The sequence below is a fragment of the Eurosta solidaginis genome, chromosome 2 (genome assembly GCF_040869045.1).
Source record: "Eurosta solidaginis isolate ZX-2024a chromosome 2, ASM4086904v1, whole genome shotgun sequence".
NCBI lineage: Eukaryota > Metazoa > Arthropoda > Insecta > Diptera > Tephritidae > Eurosta > Eurosta solidaginis.
This window is the reverse complement of record NC_090320.1, coordinates 156954547-156975436: the sequence shown is the minus strand read 5'-3', so window position 1 is coordinate 156975436 and position 20890 is coordinate 156954547. Positions and strand designations below refer to the sequence as shown.

The 20890-nt window shown below is 40.0% G+C and overlaps 1 pseudogene; it reads left to right on the top strand.

Moving 5' to 3' along the window:
• Positions 1-1042: 1042 nt before the first annotated feature.
• On the top strand, positions 1043-2611 carry LOC137242432 (U3 small nucleolar RNA-associated protein 15 homolog; annotated as a pseudogene).
• Positions 2612-20890: the final 18279 nt, after the last annotated feature.

Here is a 20890-nt window from a genome sequence, read left to right as displayed (position 1 = left end):
TCTTGCTTCCAACTAACTTACACTACAATTTTTGGTTTTTACTCCTCCTTATTTGCGAGTACTGGGCATTTTATCGCACCATTTCTGGTGCATGCATTTTGTAATCATATGGGCTTACCTGATGTTCAAGATTTATGGCAACAGCATTTAGTGCGTCGTATAATTTTTTCATAATTTGCCATTTCGCTGGTTTAATTGGTTGGATCATACTACTGCCAATAGCTACACAACCTTCATTGTACTCCAATAATTTGTCCTGGACCAATTAGAGGATTGCACATTTCTTTCACAGTCCAGCTGTTGATTACGGCACGACATGGAACTAAATTCGGCCAATAGCTGTAATCTTGGCAAAGTTGAGTTTCGGGGACTTTTTATATAGTAAACATTTTTGAATTGTATGATTACACAATACAAATTTCAAGTAACAAATTACAAAAACTATTGCATAAAAGCTTAATATGACTGTATGTGCATATATATGTACTAGTTACAAATATAATTCAAATATATAGAGGGGGCATTCCATTTCAAATTGGAAAACAATTAAAATCGCATCGAGATTTGAATGAAATTATGTATGAAAAGCTCTACCAAAAGCAAGAAAATATTTGGTCAAATTTAATGTATACATTAAATTTTATACAAAAGTTTTGACCAAAACGCATCCAAATCATTTGTCGTCATGGCATGGGGTTACCCTCTTAAACTACTTTATCACTACTTAAGGGTTAAAAAAAAAAAAACACCCAATACTCGAAAATTAACAAATTAATAATAAGTCTAATGTTTAACCCGCATTTGTTATGTATGTGTACACAAGTCTACCCCTGAGTGAAGGCCTAGGCTGCTGATTTAAAAAACCTCATATAGACTGTTGACTTCAGTATCCTATCGCGGCTGCGCTTCGAAAACTCCCTATCTGCAAACTTTTGAAAAGTGGCCTTTCTCAGACTTTGGTTGTAGAATGTCCTATTTCAGAATAAGTGAAAGCTGTCGATTTGTTTGCACACATTTGGCAAAGACCAACCTAGAAAATAAAATGAGTTCCTTTAAACCACTAAATACAAAAAAATACCTTAAAACTGGGAAAGTTGTTACTCCTGATACCGTATACCGGAAGCAATTAAGCGTGCCAACGTTAGTAGAAGAATTGGGTGCCATCGACTACGTTGACTTCAGTCCCATAGAGCCGCACTACTTTGCAGTAACATGTTCAGTGCGCGTACAAATTTACAATCCGATAACGAAATTAGTGGTAAAAAATTTGTCAAGCTTTCAAGAAACTGCATATGGCGGCACCTTTCGGCAAGATGGACGTTGACTGGTGGCTGGCGATGAGCAAGGCTGGGTAAAACTCTTCGATCCATCCAGCAAAACCGTGCTTCGTCCTTTTAAAGGACACAAAGGGCCAGGGCATCGAGCGCAATTCACACACGATTTACTTCATATTGCTAGTTTCTCAGACGATCGCTCCATCAAGCTATGGGACATTTCTACAGAAAAAGCAATGTTAGCCCTTGCGGAACATGAAGACTAGGTACGTGCTGGGGCTGTAAACCCAATGTCACCTGATACCCTTATCTCAGGTGCCTATAATGGGAAAATTAAAAATGTATGATACGCGCACACAGCAAGTTTCGTTCTCAATTGATCATGGCAGCCCTGTTGAGTCGTTATTATTTTTACCAACTGGTGGTATGTTCATTAGCGCAGGTGGCACAGAAGGGCGTATATGGGATGCCTTTGCCGGATGTCGACTCCTGACAAAAGTTTTGCAACATCATAAAACAATAACAAGTTTCCGTCTAGGTTCAAATGGCAGACGTATACTATCAGGTAGTTTGGATCGTCATGATATTTGATATTTCCACATATCAAACTGTGCACACACTTGATTTTCCTAATGCTGTGCTGAGTTTGGGTGTAGCACCCGGTGATCAAACTGTTGTAGCTGGAATGGTTGATGGCCTTATTTCCATTCAAAATAGGGAAATCGAACGGAAGAAGGATGATGTAACGCCGAAGCGGTCACAGCACAAAAATCAACATTTCAGCTCTGTTCAAATAGATCATGAAATACGTGAACCCTTACAAGCGAAACTAGCGAATTATGACAATTATTTACAAAGGTATGAATATGTGAAATGTTTAGATGCTGTGATGATGCCAGCCATTGCACGTTTCCATCCCGAAGTAACAATTAGTGTCATGCAAGAACTGATACATCGTAAAGGTTTTCATCGTGCATTAGCTGGACGTAGTCACAACTTCTTATCCCGTCTGACAACGTTTATATCCCCTTATATTGGAGAGAGTCGATTTATGCGTGTTATGATTGATGTTGTGTCAGCGTTGCTTGATGTTTATACGCCCAAGTTTCACGAATTTACTGGTGAATTGGGTAAAGACTATAAGATTGGCTGGTGTTTTGGAACGCGAAGTTAGTTTGACACACGATTTGTTGGCGCTGCAAGGCTGTCTAGAGCTTCTGGAGTGTGCTTCAAGTGGGACCAACCAGATCGACGAGATGATACGATTTGTCAAAGAAGACAAAGATCAATTCAAACAATCTCCTCAAGCTAAAGAGTCGTCCATTTTGACGGTATAGCATATTAAGGCAATGAATAAATAAGACTTTTGTATGCTAATGTAATTTAGAAAAAAAGTTCGTCTGGTTTGGAGAAGCTTTCGAAACAATTTCTGCCAGGAATTTGTATACAACGAAAATTTCCGGAATAATAGAGACGACCTTTTTTTTAATTTTTAAGAAAAATTTATATGAATAGATAGTATGTATTTTATAAAAAAAAACTTTCGAGACAGGGGGTTTTTGAACTGGCATCAGAAATCAAATGGTACTTCACTATGGGGTGGTTATATTCTTATCCCGAAGTCTTCGAGTGCTGTCATAGTGTCAGATTAAAATGGATGAACTCACATCGTTACTTTTGGGGGAGTTCTAAAACCCTTTCTTTCGAACCGGCAGAGAGATACCTTCAACTGGGACGACATTACACACTACTACATTTGCATATTTGAATTTTATAGCCATTAAATTAAATGTATATGCATACTTTTAAAGAATGAATACTTTATCGGTACGGGTAAAAAAAATCCGTTAACCCGTTGGTGCCAGTGTATCATTTTGAACACGTTCTCAACACCTTGCATGTGTTTTCGAAAAGAGGCACGTATTTGGTTAGGTGCAACCTCTATAGGTAGTTGAGCATGGATTTTGATCTGATTGTGTTTATAGTTAAGAAGGAAACGGTTGGTTTCCATTTTAACTATTTTTTAATAGCTATTTCAATACATACATTTTGTTGGTCTCGCGCCTTTGGCCGAGTATGTAGGTGTTCTGTCATCCTCGCTCGGGGTGAGCGGGTGAAGTTGGGTTGATTTGCTGTCCTCGCTCTGGGAGAGCGGGTGAATTGTGGGTTTGATTTTGAAAATGAAAAATAATTGTTTTGTGGCAGATGGGGATCTGCATTAGGGTGGTTGATTGGCCTCGGTGGGCGAGCGCTGGGTTTTGAAATTTTGAAAATTTAAAAAAAGATTATGGGCCGAGTGCCTTTGTTTTCTGTGGCAGACCGAGGGTCTGCGTAAAGGCTTTTCTGGTATACTCGTTATGGAACAACGAGTGAGTGGGATGGTTTTTTTTGAAAATGAAAAAATAGAATTTTGTGGCAGAGGGGGGATCTGCGTGAGGGCTTTTCTGGTATCCTCGTTATGGGAGAACGAGTGAGTGGGATATTTTTTTTTTTTTTTTTTTGAACGGAGGGATGTGGAGGAACGGGGGGGATTGTTAAGCGAAGCTTTTGGTCCTCCCACAATCTATCTCCGTGGGAAGAAGGATCAGTTTGACCAAAGGTCGTCTGACTTGACCCTTCTCGGTTATGAGGTCGACTACACGTACTCGGTTATCTCCGCCGGGGTGTACGTTGACGACTCTGCCTAACCTCCATTCGTTGGGAGATAAGTTGTCCTCTTTGATGACAACTAGATCTCCCAAGTGTATATTTTGTTTTGACTGTTTCCACTTCACTCGTTTTTGAAGTTCGGAAAGGTATTCCACCTTCCATCGTTTGCAGAAAGTGTGATGGAGGGCTTTGAGTTTCTGCCATCGATTGATCATCGAGGGAGAGCTCTCACTGGCGTCTGGTTCTGGTGGAGCCAGCAGGTGGCTGCCGGTTAGGAAATGTCCTGGGGTTAGTGGCTCCAGGTCCGTTGGGTCATTGGACGCCGGGCTGAGAGGCCGTGAATTTAGGCATGCCTCGATCCGGCACAAAAGGGTTTGGAACTCCTCCAGGGTATATTTATGGAGAGAAGCGACGTTTTTGAAGTGGCTTTTGAAGCTCTTCACTCCCGCTTCCCACAGGCCGCCCATGTGTGGAGCGCCGGCGGGAATAAAATGCCAAGATAATGCTTGATGGCTATACTTGGAGACGGTTTTGTCTCGGCTTTCTGCCAGGAAGGCTTTGAATTCCGATCGCAGAGATCTGGAAGCTCCGACAAAGTTCGTACCATTGTCGGAGTAGATGTTTTTTGGACATCCTCTTCTCGCGATAAAACGCGAAAAGGCTGCAAGGAAGCATGGGGTGCTGAGGTCACTAGTGGCCTCTAAGTGAATGGCCTTAGTGGAGAAGCAGACAAAAAGGCATACGTAGCCTTTGGACAGTCGACATCCTCTACCGCGGTAGCTTTTGATGTCGAAAAGGCCCCGCAAAGTCGACCCCGGTATTGGTGAACGCGCGGGTAAAAGTAGTCCGTTCGCAGGGAAGGGTACCCATAAGTTGGGACTGTGCCTGCTTTCGATGAATAATGCAGGTTTTGCAATTGTGGATGACGGCTCTGATCATGGTCTTGACATTCGGTATCCAGTATTGGGTTCGGATGAGACGGAGCATGAGCTGGTTCTCGCCATGAAGGGAGTCATGATGAGCCATCATAACTGTAAGGCGAGACAGCCTACAATTGTAAGGCAAGATGATCGGATGACGCTCGTTGTATGACATGTCTTTTGACGCCCCTAGACGCCCCCCTGTTCTAATAATATCATCTTTGTCGATATATGGGTTGAGTGACAGTATTTCACTCTTTCGATCGATAGGTTCCCTATTTTTCAATTTTAAATATTCTGTCCCGTAAAACTGTTTCTGGCAGACTCGTATTAATGCTTGAGTCGTTGCCTAAATCTCATCGGCTGAGATTATACACGCTTTTTCGTGGAACGAGAATTTTGTTCTTGGGTGAGTTCTTTTATAAAACCTCCTAACATAGGATAGAACCTTTAAAGCCCTGGGCAAATTTGAGAATCGGTCGAGAATATCTACATGATCTACCCTTGTCGTGGCATATATTTGTGCCCTCTTCTCCTCAACGGACGTTTTATAGTCGGGCTCTTGTGCAGGCCAGTAGGAATTGTCTTCTTGCGGCCAAGAAGGTCCCTGCCACCACAACGAATTGTTGACCAACTCTAATGCAAGTAGTCCTCTGCTTCCTAGATCCGCTGGATTAGATTCCGAGTCCACGTGAAGCCAGTCCTTGCTACCGACCATATCGATGATCTTAGTGATTCGGTGTGCGACGAAGGTTGACCAGGAACAGGGCGGCTTTCTTATCCATGCGAGTACGATGGTTGAATCTGTCCAGAGGTGAACTTTTGCTGGCCCCAAATGAATGTTTCGGAATATTGATTCCATGATTTCTGCGAGCAGCACGGCGCCGCAAAGTTCTAAACGTGGCAGTGAGATGGTTTTCACTGGGGCTACTCGGGTTATGGCTAGCAAGAGATTTGTGAAAATTTTATCGTCCCTTTTTACGCGCATGTATATTGCTGCTGCATATGCCTTTTCCGATGCATCGCAAAAACCATGTATTTCGATGTCGTCCTCGGGCGTAAAATTTACCCATCGCGGTATCCTAATGTTATCTATTTCGTTATAGTGTTGGGTGGAATTTTCCCACCGTTCTAAGGTAGTTGGGGAGACAGTTTCGTCCCACCCAGTGCCCTCTAACCAGATATTCTGCATTAGTATTTTTGCCACCATGACCATTGGTGCAAGCCAGCCTAAAGGGTCGAAAAGTTTGGCTATAGCGGATAGGATTGCGCGTTTGGTGATGTTCTCGCCACTCTCTAAAACTCCTGCGGTGAAGTAAAACATGTCTGCATGCGCGTTCCATCGTATTCCGAGTGCCTTCACCGAGCTAGCCTCTTCAAACGCTAGGAAGTCCTCGCTGAGCAGATCCGTTTTGGAGATGTCCTGAAGGATTTCCTCACAATTTGATGTCCACTTGCGCAATGGAAAGCCAGCTGAGTGTAATGCTTCGCGAATCTCGTTTCTTGCTCTGATGGTTTACGCTATTGTATGTCCTCCAGATAAAACGTCGTCGACATACATACTTTCTCGTAATATACCCGATGCTATTGGGTGCGTATTTTCTACATCATCAGCCAATTGTAGAAGTGACCGTATCGCGAGGTAGGGGGCGCAGTTTACACCAAAGGTGACAGTCTTTAGTTCGTAAAGACTGATGGGTTCGTTGGGGGATGTTCGATGGACAATCCGTTGAAATTTGGTGTGATTTTCGTTCACCCAAATTTGCCTATACATCTTTTCGATGTCGCTATTAAAGACGAGGCGATACAGTCGCCAACGTAAAATTAAAATAGGCAAGTCTGCTTGGAGTACTGGACCTGGGCGGAGTATGTCGTTTAGACTAATGCCATTTGCTGTCGGACTTGACGCGTTGAAGACGACGCGCACCTTGGTAGTGGTACTTTCTGCCTTTACAACGGCGTGGTGGGGCAGGAAATAATTATCCGAATCGTCGGATGGTACATTATTTTTAATTTTTTTCATATGTCCAAGCGTTTCGTATTCGGATAACACCCGAACATACTCTTTCCCTAACTCTTGGGTTTTCAGTAATCGCCCCTCATTTCTGAAGAATTGTGGACATGCGCGCTTTAGGGACGGTCCTAATGCAATCCTCCCAGGGTAATCCTGCCTGAATGGTAGCGAAACTGTATATCTTCCACTTTCATCACGTTTTGTTGTGTCCTTAAATAATTGTTCACAATACCTTTCTTCTTCATTAAGCATTTTGTTTTTGGGAACATTTTCTACCTCCCAGAAAGCTTTTAATTGGTTGTCCAACGCAACCTCGTTGTAGAATGACATGATGCTCTTCGTTGGACTCGGTGCTTCGATGCGACCGGTTAGTATCCAACCGAAAACTGTCTCTTGGGCCAAAAGTGTATTTAGTACATTCTTTTTCAGGCCGCTCAGTATAATTTGGGGATATATGTCTCCTCCAAGTATGAGGTCTACATCTTCGTTGATGTAGAACCTCTTGTCTGCCAAAACCACGTCTGGGAATGCCTGCATAGTCATGACGTTGATATGGCAGAATGGAAGATTCCCAGTGAGTTTGGCTAAGACTAGAACGGGTGTAGTCAGGCTGAAGCAGGCATCCACTGGTGAACGTAATTCAATTTTGGATGCTTCTTTCACCTGAGCTGACACCGAATTTGTGATGCCGGAAACTTGGGCATGCATTTTTCTCGCTGGCAAATTGATTCTGCGTTTCAGTCTTTCAGTTATAAAGGAACATTCAGACCCTGAATCAATTAATGTCCGTGCGGAGAAGTCGGTACCATTATGGCGGATGTGCACGCGAGCAGTTCCTAATAGCACGCCTGTGCTGGAATTGGCATGACAGGATTTTACATTCTGGTTCGCAGATTGTCGCGCCTGTGCCGAAGTTGTTGGGGTATTATCCGCATCTTTGAAAGGATTGCGTACAGCCGTGTGCTGAGATGTATCCGCATGCAGGAGCGTGTGGTGACGAGAGTGGCATTTGGAACAGTTGTAGGAACTGGTGCACTTCGTCACGGTGTGTCCTGGGGATAAGCAATTCAGGCAGCCACTTGTGGATTTTATAAATTTAATCCTTTCTACTGGGGTTAAGTCGCAGAAGCGTGAACAGTTGCGTAATCTGTGTTCAGGGGATTTACACATTTTACAAATTGATTTTATTGTTTGCTTGGATACTTTCGTTTGAAAAGCACCAAGTCTTTTCGTAGGGGGTTCCGTTGATTGTCGCGACGCGTTTGGTTTTTGCACTTTCGAAGTGGCATGCCCTGTAAAACCAGACACTGTTTAAAGTGTCTGAAACCGATTAGACAGGAATTTATCCATATCCTGCCACTTGGATATGTCCATTTTATGGTCTATACTTTGCTCCCAAAGAGCCAGCGTGCTCTCTGGTAACTTGGTTGAGCATAGATAGGTCAGGATTGCATCCCAATTGGAAGTGTCAATTTTGTGGCATTTGAGGGACGAAATCCAATTATTTATATCATTTTGCAGCTTTTTTATTGAACTGCCACACTCACTTTCTACCTTTTTTAAGTTAAATAAAATTTGTAGTTGTGTGTTAACTAAGATACGTTTGTTTTCGTATCTTTCACACAAGTTTTTCCAGGCCATCTCGAAACCTTCATTTGTGAGGGGGCATTTTTTAACGATATCTTTTGCTTCGCCCTGCGTTTTGTTGTTGAGATGGAATAACTTTTCCACCCCTTTCAAACTAGAATTGTTTATATATATTGCCGTGAACAGGTCGCGAAAGGTTGGCCAAGACAGATAATCCCCTTTAAAAACTTCCGTGTCGCAAGCAGGGAGGCGAATTTTATGCGCATGAGGTTCTTGCTCAGGGTTGACGTTCTTTTTATCTTTCTTGTGCTTTTCTGCCTCAGCAGATATAGACGCTAAGCATCGCATGTAGATTGCGTATGCTGCTTTTTGCTTCTTTCTTACCGCCATGACGCCATCCCCTGACACCTCCTCAGATCCTAGTAGCGAATCAAACGCAGACTTTACCTTCTTCCACAAGGACCGCAACTCTTCCTGCTGTATCGCAAGGGTGTGTTTGCTATGGTCGCTTTCCGGAATAAGGCTGTACTCTGTATCAAACTCTGCGATTAATTCTACCAGTCTGATGTAGGTTTCCATGGTCTTATTTGAATTTATAAAGGAAATAATTGCCGATTAGAGAAATGGAACGATTTTGAGTAAAAAATACCTGCCAAGCCGTAAATAAACACTATTGAAATTCGAAGATTTATTATTTATTTTTGTACTGCAGACTTTTGTCTCGGTAGCGACAACAACAGAGGTTTATTTTTCAACTTTTTGTCACAACAGCGACAACAGCAAAAGATTTAATTTCCAAATTTTTGTCTCAGCGGCAACAACAAAAAGGGGGCCACTCGCCACCTCCACAAATAATGGGTGTATTTTGGTGAAAGTGAAATATGCGTGCGATATTGCAAAACAAGCGCCAAAAAAGTGTAAAAAGTGTTTAAAAAGTGAAGTGGGCACCGGATTAATTAATTAAAGTGAACTTAATTTCGTGTTTGTGAAGTACAAAAAAAACCAACTACAAAACCTATTTAGTATGGTGCGGAAAGTGAGGTTAGGTTGCCCTCTTCCTTGTGTTGTGTCTGGAAAACCTTACCACTGGTGGGGGGATAGACCAGATAATCACAAGGAATGAAAATAAAGGTTAACAAACCGAGTGATTTAACCTTTGAAATTAGAAAAATAAAGTGGTGCTCACTAAATCACTTCACTGTTTTCACTTTTATTTTCAATTTTTCGCGCACTGCACGGGTTTTTTCTTTATTTTGCAAAAAAAAAGCAACACTCAAAAAAAAGTGGCAAGAAATATAAACTTACTTCTCTTTGTGCTGTGGCTCCGGTGGCTCTGCTATTATGTGTTGTGGCAAACAAATTTTTTGGTAGGCAAAATGTGCTGTGGCTCTGGTATTTGTCTAATATAAAAGCTCCAACTTTTTCCTTGTCAACAATTGGTGGCAAATACATTTTTATTAGGCAAAATCCTTCGGCAAATTGTCTAGTAGGCAAAATTGTGCTGCGTTGTGGACTGTAATTTGTAGGTGCTTTTAGTTCCTTTTTCGGGGAGTAAGGACCAATGTTCGGCCTGGGTGCGTCTGAAACCGGCAATGGGTAGGCGCACACGGGTCGATCTTGGAGTGGATGGTTCGCTCAAAAGAAATAAAAGAAACAAACGCAAAGAGGATTTCCTCGTTATAATAATGTTTTATTAAGAGTGTTAGGAAATATAGAGTGGATACAATATTACCTTGGTATTGAACGTGACGATGGCGATCTTGGGCGATGTGTGCTGGTTGGCGGTCAATCGAGAAAGAGGCCGGTTATCCCGTTGAGGACAACCGCTAAGCCGCGAAAAAGTCCTCTGGTATTAAGGAGGGGAAAAAAGCCACACACACAACAGTCCCCACATATACGTGCATGGGTGCCGACAACCTGCACACACACGTGCATGCGTATGAAACGCATGCATGTGCATGCATGCACACAAATGCGGCGTGAGTGTGGGTGGCTGGAAATCTTATTAAAACGTTAGGGAGGGGCACCGTCAATCAAGTAAAAGTTAGGCCTTGGGCCTAAACAGCTGGGTATAATTAATAATCAAAAGTGGCAATTACATACACCAAAACAATATTTGCATATGTGTGTGTCAGTGTTCAAGCATACCGTGAGAGGATTTCCGATTGTGGTTAAGCAACCCCTTGCTTCCAGGGAGAGCCAAGCCTGGGATGCTTGACGGGGATGTAATCTCATAATAAAGCTCACATAATCTATATCTATACTTTAATATATATTTTGAAAGCCGTTTTTTTCTGTACCGCAAAGCTCGAGAACGGCTGAAGGGAGTTGTGTAGGGATTCAAGGGGTTGTGTAGCGCAATATATAGCTTCTCCAACCCAATTGTCAACCTCACCTTCGAGCGGCGAATCCCGTTTCACTAACAGACGAGGCTCTGGCGACCCCAAGCTCCTCATGGAACTTGGGGGTGGGGAGGGAGAGTTAGTTTTTACGAATTGAAAAATGCCGAAAGTGCGAACGAGACTATCCCGGAAAACACCGCACAATACGTTAACGTGTTCGTAACGTGTAGAAGAACGGGTGTGGGCTTATTTGTTTTACAATAGATGCGCGTTTGATTACCATACACATATAGATTATCCTAATTCAAAAGACCTTCAAATAGGAAGAATGAATGTAGTTTGTGTACATTGCGGTGCGAAAAAATGGAGTAGCGAGACGCCAGGTCTTTGTTGTGTGGGAGGTAAAGTTATTATTTCTAATCTTCGGGAGCCACCGGATCCGCTAATTCTTAGTAATCATCCATTATCAAAGCATTTTCTAAATAATGAAATAAAGTACAATAGCTTATTTCAAATGACGTCTTTTGGTACGCATGAGATAAGAGAAGGCAATTTGTTGCCGACATACAAAATTCAAGGGCAGGTATACCACATCATTTGATCGTTATTGCTAGAACCGGATGTACTTGCTAAATACTTACAAATTTATTTTATTTCTGAAGCTGACCAAACATCTATTCGCTCAAACATGAATCCTTCGTTAAATGTGGAATTTATTGAAATGCTTCAAAATTTATTGCACATGTATAATTCATTAATTTCAAGCTTTAAGTGCAATATAGAACGTATGTCGACGCACGAGTCTGCGAATGATTTTCGGTTAGTTATACACGCGGACAAATTACCGGCTAATGATTACAGAGGACGATGTAATGCACCTTTAGTAAATGAAATAGCCGTCCTTTTGATAGAGCGTATGATCCTCTTCAATATCCGACCATGTTTGTAAGAGGAGAAGATGGATACTCTTTGAACATGCCAAATTGTGATCAAACAAAACATATATCTTGCATGCAGTTCTATGCTCACCGGTTCATGATCAGAAATAACTGTTTAAATCACCTTCTTTATTTTAAAAATGTATTGAATCAATACTCCGTGGGCATGATGGCAAAGATAATTTCCGAAAGATTGAATTTCATACGCAGAAATCAACAAAAACTACGTGATGAAGAATATATAAACTTACGTGATGCAATCAATGAGGATTTTAATATTAATGTTTCTACTATAGACCAAAAAGTTATACTTACATCGTCATTTACGGGATCAGCGCGTTATATGCAGGAAAAAACACGACGCGATAACATATGTACTAGACTGGGTCGATTTATTAACCTATATCGCGCCATCGATTTTTCGATAGGATTTGGGCTCAGGAAAAAAAGTTCCACTACGCATACCCAAAAAAATAATTTTTGAGCCTGCAAAATTTCAACGATTTTTTCGATTTTTTATGCATTTTTTCATTTTCAAGGCTCCAAATCATTTTTTATGTATTTTTTTGTGTCAATTGGCAAATGCAAAATTGGTAAATGCAGTTTTAAAAAAAAAATTCTTTTATGGAGATTTAAAAGAATTTTGATCGAAAATCTATTTTTTTTTTTGCAGGCTCAAAAATTATTTTTTTGGGTATACGTAGTGGCACTTTTTTCCCGAGCCCAAATCCTATCGAAAAATCGATGGCGCGATATAGGTTAGCTTTCGTCCATACAAATCGACCCAGGTTAATATGTACGTCATTATGGACGCCCTGATTTATTTATAATATTCACATGTTAACTTGAATGGCCAGAAATAACTCAAGAGATTTTTGGTTCACAGAAGTCATAAGATCGACATGATATTGTAGCTAGAATTTTTCATTTAAAAATGAGAAAGCTAATGTTTATTTTAACCAAAAAATGCATATTTAGGTCCCACATGGTCTCAGTATAATGGTAAAAACGTGGGTTACCGCGTTTTTTTGATTTTCCCATCCATGAGCGATATCCAAATTTTGTACACTTAGCAGTGCATTTAGAGAATTGGCAACGAGTGTACTTCTCGGAAGATGATTTACACTGAGTTCTGGAAAACCCCCGTAAAACTACGTTGATGGTATTTTTTGAGCTATGTGCTACCAATTCTTTTGCGAAAACACTTCTTTATCATGAAGTGCCGTCTTATTATACGTGAAGCAATAATAAATTTTCCAGAAGGAAGCGCGGAATATCTATTGAAGGTAACCCAGGGATTAAAAAGGATTCTGCGTTTGGTAGAGTTAACAATGTACACCCCAATCAAACGGAATTTTTTACATACGTTTCACAATATTCGAGGTCCTACCTCTTTTGAAAGCTTGAGGACTGTAAATGCCGCTTGCAGAGAACTACAGCTTTTGGAAAACGCCGACCATTGGAAAAATGCCATAACTGAGTCAGCTCTTTTGCATTCGCCGCCAAGGCTAAGGGAGTTATTTTCCATTTTAATAGTATTTTGTCAGCCGTCAAATCCTGAGTTATTATGGAACACGTTCAAGGATGACTTCTGTGAAGACTTCTTTTGCAATGAACGCAGAAGGCGTAACGCTCCCGATCTACAAATTTCTGAAGATTTAATAAATCAAGGTTTGAAAAATTTTTACGACTATTATGATAATGATTAAATAAGTAGTTAACATTTCTTTTAATGGTTGATTGACATCGAGGACAAGGTAATAGGCCCTTGCCAAAAAAATTTATCCAGTTTTGGGTTGCCTTCCCCAAATCGTGATTTTCAATGGCCGGAATGCTCTTTTGAGACAATTCTGAGGTGCCCATGTGACTTATTTAAATGACTACCTTCAAGCTAGTGTCACCGACAGTTTGCGTGTGAGAGCATTGAGGGGCATTCGCTGGTTGACTGTGAAGGAGAACGGTAGTCAGTTCGTGGTGCAATCAATTTCCTTAACATTTGAATTATAATTTAACCTAAACCTTTTGTTAATTAAATAAACAAATACATGTATTACTTTTATAAACGTGGTGAGACTATTCATTTTAATCCATTTGGACATTCCTGACATCTCAGAAGTGGGATGAACATATTTTACATCCATTCCTACATACGAATTGAATTTTCAATCAACGACACAAGCGAGGGGAAAAATACCACCAGTAAGCGAATCAACGAATAAGTTTAAAAAGTAAAAGAGCAAACGAAATTGCTTCAAACGTCTCTTAACATATTTAAGAGATCATTTGCAACAGTTACAATCGAAAAATCATAACGGCGAGTGACTTTGTATACGTACACAACAAAAGGTAAACGCAAAAGAATCAACAATCGAAGTAACGAATGTATGAACACAAGCAGAAGGTTAGTTTGTGTGTTTGCAACGACTTCGATACAAATAAAACGACGAGAACGCAACAACAAAAACAAGACAAAAGCAAGAGTAGATTTTTTTTTTTGTTTTGTGTTTTTGGCAACGGCTTAAGAGCAACGTAAAAGGGGCAGTGGTGTTTATAGCTGCAATATTGAAGAACGTTCTGGAATTCTATTGAGGAGAATTATTGTGAGCCATACGGGCTGAACAACGGCGAGACGTTCAAGAAAAACCAACGTGATTACAAGTGAATTTCTGCAGAACTGGAAAAAAAAGATGCAAGACAATTTTTTTCATATATTTGGATGACAATTGCATGCAGAAAAGTTAATTGCACAATAATATGGGAAAAATGATCAAATTAAACACTTTAAAGGTTGATCAAATCAACAAATTGCTACAAAACCAAGGTGCGACGGTAATGGGCAATAAAGCAACAAAAATTATTAAATTGACAGAAATGTACGGCGTTGATGAAGTTGATGCTGAAGAGTTGGAGGTAAGCAGCGAAGTTACAGCTATGCAGAAGCAAATGGAAGAAATGCGTGGCATTATTGCGGGGCTAGCTAAGTCTGTAAACGATTTGGTGACAGTACAGACAAGGCAAACGTTAACACCGTCGAACGCCTCCACGATTCCAGCAGAAGCAAGTTGCCACGACAACCATTCAACTGCCACAACAGAGGTTCACGCTGAAATACCAAGGAGTTCATCGGAACATGATTTTAATGGTACACCAATAGCAGATCGTTCATTGTTAGTCCCAATGACGCAACGTGAATGGAAAAGAAGCGCAGTACACGACATCATCGCAATATTACCAGATTTTGATCCATTAAAAGGGAGTTTAACATCGAAACAGTTTGTTGATAAAGTTATACAGCTACGAGAAGCATACGGATGGTCTGAGCAAGAAATTTTGTTAGCCGCTCAATCAAAGTTGAAAGGGGTGGCCAAAGAATGGCTCGATGCACAAACCGTATTTCAACGATGGTCAGCTTTTGTATCAGCATTTCAAACAGATTTTCCTTTCACAATGTGTACGGCAGAAGTGCACACGGAATTATCACGAAGGAAGAGGCGAACAAATGAAACTTATTGTCAATACTATTACGCTATGTTAAATATTGGTAGGCGAGGTAAGGTTGATGAAGAATCAATCAATACATATATTATTGGGGGGTTAAATGACAGTAATTTAACACGAACCCTTATGGCAATGAAATTATCAACATGTAACGATTTATTGCGATCTCTTGATAGTTTAGCAAATGTATATTGTGCGTTCAAAGGTACAGATAGTGGTAATAGAAATGTAAACGAGGTAACACGAAATGTTACTACAGAGAAGAAATCTACAAAATGTTTTAATTGCAACGAGTATGGACACATTGCAGCAAAATGTCCAAAGCCTGCAAGAAAGGAAAGATGCGCAAAATGTAACAAGGTGGGACACGATTCTAAGTCTTGCCGCTATGAAAAATCAACGGTTGCAAAGGTAGTTAGTGAAAATTTATATCCACCTTTAATGTCAAGTGTCTTGCTGAATGGTGACCAGTATTCGGCGTTTATCGATACTGGCAGCGACACATGAATCATATCCGAATCCAAAGTACCAACCAATGTGGAAAAGAAAGTATGTGTTAGAAAGTTAGAGGGATTTGGGGGTGCAAGCGTTGAAAGCAAAGAAGAGATTGAAGTAGAATTAGTTATAGAAGGCAGCGCACTTAATACGAAATTGCATGTAGTACGCGACGAGTTTATGCCATACGATCTGTTCATTGGACGAGATGTTTTGTGTCGAAAAGATTGTTCACTGGTTATACAGTCGGGAAATATGCAAATAAAGAAAAATACGGCAAAGGGTTTTAATGTTAATGTATCATTAAGCAAAGATGAAATGCATGAAGTACTTCATTTACTAGAAAAATACGATGATTGTTTTGCAGAAGATTTAGGAAAGCTTGGACGTTGTAAAACAACAACTATGGAAATCGTTGTCAGCACCGAGAAACCAATTACAGGTAGGCAGTACCACGTACCTTTTATCCAAAGACCTGTACTTTCCACGATAATTGACGAATTGCTTAAGCACAATATAATTCGTCAGAGTTCATCACCTTACGCAGCTCCAGTTGTAATAGTGAAGAAGTCAAACGGGGAAGATAGAATGTGCGTTGACTTTAGGGCATTTAATGCGGTCACCATAAAAAAACAATTCCCAATGCCAATAGTAGAAGAGCAGTTGTCAAAGCTTGGAATACGTTTTTTACCACCCTTGATATGACTGCAGCATATTATCAAATTCCATTACATGAGGAGAGCAAGAAGTTCACAGCGTTTTTGACGCCTGAGGGATTATATGAGTATAATGTAATGCCATTTGGACTGCGAAATGCACCAATGGTCTTTCAGGAGATGATTATTCAACTTGTACGTGGTTTGAGAAACCGAGATAAAATTATAAGCTACGTTGATGAGGTTATAATTGCAACAAAGAATGTTAGTGAAGGTATTGATGTCCTAGCCGAGTTTTTGGATGCAGTAAGAAATGCTGGTCTCACGCTAAAGCCAAGTAAATGTACTTTTATGTCAAGAAATGTTAAATTCTTAGGCCATGTCGTCAGCCAAGATGGTATTAAGCCTGGTGAGGAGAAAACAAAATCAATTAAAGCTTTTCCTCAACCCACTAATGTAAGTGAAGTCCGTCGATTCCTTGGCTTAACAGGGTTTTTCAGGAAGTTTATACCAGATTATGGTAGTACCGCTATGCCGCTAACAACGTTACTAAAGAAAGCACAAACATTCGTGTGGACAGACGAACATGCCATAGCTTTTGAAAAATTAAAACATGCACTTTGCACTCAGCCGGTGTTAGTTTTGTTTGACATAACAAAGAGCCACGAAGTACACACCGACGGTAGTTCCATAAGGCTATCTGGAGTGTTGTTGCAGCTAGAAGGCGAGGATTGGAAGCCGGTACACTATTACAGCAGACGATGTAATGCAGCTGAGTCTACGTATCCATCACATGAATTAGAAGTATTGGCGATCGTAGAGACGCTTGAACGATTACGAGTTTGTTTAGTCGGTACTCCATTTGTTGTACGAACGGACTGCAATGCAATTGCAACAACTAAGTCCACTACAGCATTGAAGCCGCGCATTGCCAGATGGTGGCTAAAACTACAAGAATTTGATTTTATATGTACATATCGACCTGGGTCTAAAATGCAGCACGTAGACTCACTTAGTCGAGCGCCTGTTGAAATATCGAAAAGTACAAACACTGTTGCAGAAAAGGTATTGAAACTTAACCTAGGCAATACGATGGATGATTGGATTTACTCAATGCAACTCCAAGATGAAAATTTAAAACGAATAAGCGATATAATTACAGGGAAAGAAACGGCAGATGAAGCTACAATTAAGCAAATGAAAACCGATTATACGATGCATAACAGTCGATTATTTAGAAAAGCTAAGGGCGAAATGAAATTAGCAGTACCAAAGGCAGTAAGATGGCGAGTTGTTAAGTCATGTCATGATGACTCTGGACATTTTTCTTTAGAAAAAACATTAAAGCGACTATGCAAACATTTTTGGTTTCCACGCATGAGGAGGTATGTCAAATCATACATAGCAGCTTGTGAAGAGTGTTGCTTAAATAAAATGACGGGAGGTAAACCGCAAAGCCAATTACACGTAAGCGATGTGTTGCCGATCCCATTTAGGCACATTTTTATTGATCATGTGGGTCCATTCCAACGCAGCAAATCAGGGTTTTCGTACATATTAGTAGTTGTATGCGGATTCAGTAAGTACGTAATCCTAAAGGCAGTCAGAACTACGAAAACTGAACCAGTCGTAAAAGCACTAGAAGAAATCATGGCCATTTTTGGCCAACCACTTAAAATAACATCAGATCGAGGTACGGCGTTCACTTCGAGGCAATTTGAAGAATTAATTTCCAATCATGGTATTCAACAGAACAAAACTGCAGTACGAACACCGAGAGCTAACGGACAGACCGAACGCGTAAATAAAACAGTTATCAACGCTTAGAAATGTATGAGCGAAACGGCCAAAACATGGGATAAAATGCTTCCAAACATTCAATGGACGATTAATTCCCAACGTAATGAGGTAACAAAATACACGCCTAATGAACTTGTGTTTTATTTCAATCCCAGAGATGTAACATACAACCGAATGATACAAGCTATAAACGATGATGATAAGGGTAATCCAGATATCGAGGTGAAACGTGATGAAGCAGCAAACAATATAATGGCAGAGAGACATAAGTGGAAAGAGCGTTATGACAAAAGACACCAAACTCCAAAGAAATATGATGTTGGCGACTTAGTGGTCATTGATCATGTTCCAAATGCAACAGGTCTCTCCCATAAGGAGAGGACCATATATTGTTACGAAAGTACTTAACTACGACAGATATATTATCGAAGATCTACCAGACTCAACACATACACAAAGACGTTATTGCAACATATGTAGTGTGGATCACATAAAATCGTGGTGTGCATTGATTCCTGAACTTGATGGTATCGACGACGACGATGATTCGTCCATGCAGGACGAAATGTCAGGAAAGGCCGAGCTGTCACCGACAGTTTGCGTGTGAGAGCATTGAGGGGCATTCGCTGGTTGACTGTGAAGGAGAACGGTAGTCAGTTCGTGGTAGAATCAATTTCCTTAACATTTGAATTATAATTTAACCTAAACCTTTTGTTAATTAAATAAACAAATACATGCATTACTTTTATAAACGTGGTGAGACCATTCATTTTAATCCATTGGGACATTCCTGACACTAGTATATCGAAAATTGTTTCGGATCATCAGCTGACATATGAAAAAATCGCTGACAGCATGGAAAATAAAAGAGAACAGCCCACTCCACTTTTAAATTACCATTAAACGTGTCCCTCCAAAAAGAAAAGATTTATTCCATTCGAAAAACGGGTCACTGGCTAAAATAACACGAGAGGCAATTCTTATAGTGGGGGATGAGTGTATAATGACTAACGGAGCACATATTGAAGCAGTACATCGTACATTAGAAGACCTAAGATCAAACGACAATCCCTTTGGTGGGATAACAATCCTTTTTGCAGGGGATTTTGGTCAGACTTTGCCAGTAGTGGCGAAAGGAAATCGAGCTGATATTGTTAAATCGTGCTTCAAATCGTCGTTATTATGGATTCATCTCGAAAAATTGTGTCTGCGAACAAACATCACAGCCATCATGCCATGCAATGGAACAAGATTACAAATAAAACGAAAGCATAACAATATCCTCGAGGCAATGATCGTCATGGGTCCTGCGTCCGGAGAGATATCGTTCATACCCCGCATACCTATGATTCCAACGGGTATGCCTTTCCAATATAAACGGTTCCAATTTCTTGTGAAGATTTCCTTTGCAGTCACAATCAACAAATCACAAGGCCAAACTTTCCAGAATGTTTCACCCATGGGCAGTTGTATGTTGCAATATCGAGAACTGGCAACCTTCAGAATCAAACTATACTGCTACCTTCAGATAATAAAACTAAAAATGTAGTGTATTCGGAAGTACTTTAAGCAAAGAGGATAAATATAATAAGAGCCGTCACTCGTTATTTTTTAGGCATTTACTCGATGTAAACTGTGAGGTAGTCGCTATTTTTTTTTTTTTTGGGAGATGTTTATAAATGTCTTCTATACATTTTCATAGGGTATTTGTGTTTATTTTTCCGACTGTATTTAATTAATTATTTAATTCTCTTTCCAAAAAACACGTATGCATAAAGTGAAAACACCGCATGGATAAATGGGAGGTAATTCAAAAATGCCCCCATAAAACAAAAGTAGCGACTACCTCACAGTTTACATCGAGTAAATGCCTAAAGAATAACGAGTGACGGCTCTGTTTATATTTATCCTCTTTGCTTTAAGTTATTGAATGAAATAAATACCAGATATGTATATTTAGAGTAGATATTTCTCTTTTGTAATATCAATAACATATCGCACGTATAATTTGTTATTCTTTTGTACAACAATAAACATACGTTTTGCGAGCAACGTCGCACACGGGCTGCTAGTAATGTTATAAGAGAGAGGGTAAGAGGGAACGGAAAAACGGTACGGTTGTATTTATTTCTGCTCCTCGAATTTTACATTTTAAAATGGTAAAACTATATACAAATACTTTTTAAGAATAAATAATGTGTGAGACAGAGACTCAAAAAGCGGTTGGTTGGTTTCAAGAATATTATACCAAATAAAGTTTGATTTTTTAAATTTAATATATTTGCGAGAAAGTGACTCTAAATAAAGAAAGCTTACAAAGTTTGATAAATACATATACATATATTCATTATATACAACAAATGGAGATTATATGCGACAAGTGCAAAAGTACGATACGTGGAGAAGTGTCAAAAATTCGTTGCGAAGGGGTGTGTGGGAAATATTATCATTTAGCACAAAAATGCTCTGGCATAGACCAATACAGTGTTAATAAATTAGACGAATGTGAAATGCTTAGATTTATGTGTACTGATTGTGTGCAGTATGTACATAACGTAGATGACATTCTAAAAGATATGTAGATGGTAGTGAGCAAAAATGGCAAGCAACTATCTGAGTACCGGAATGAATTTGATAATGCTCTCAAGAAACATGAAAGAGAAATAAAGCAAGTTTTAAAAGCAGTGGAAGTTGCATTTAGCGACCGAATTAAGGCA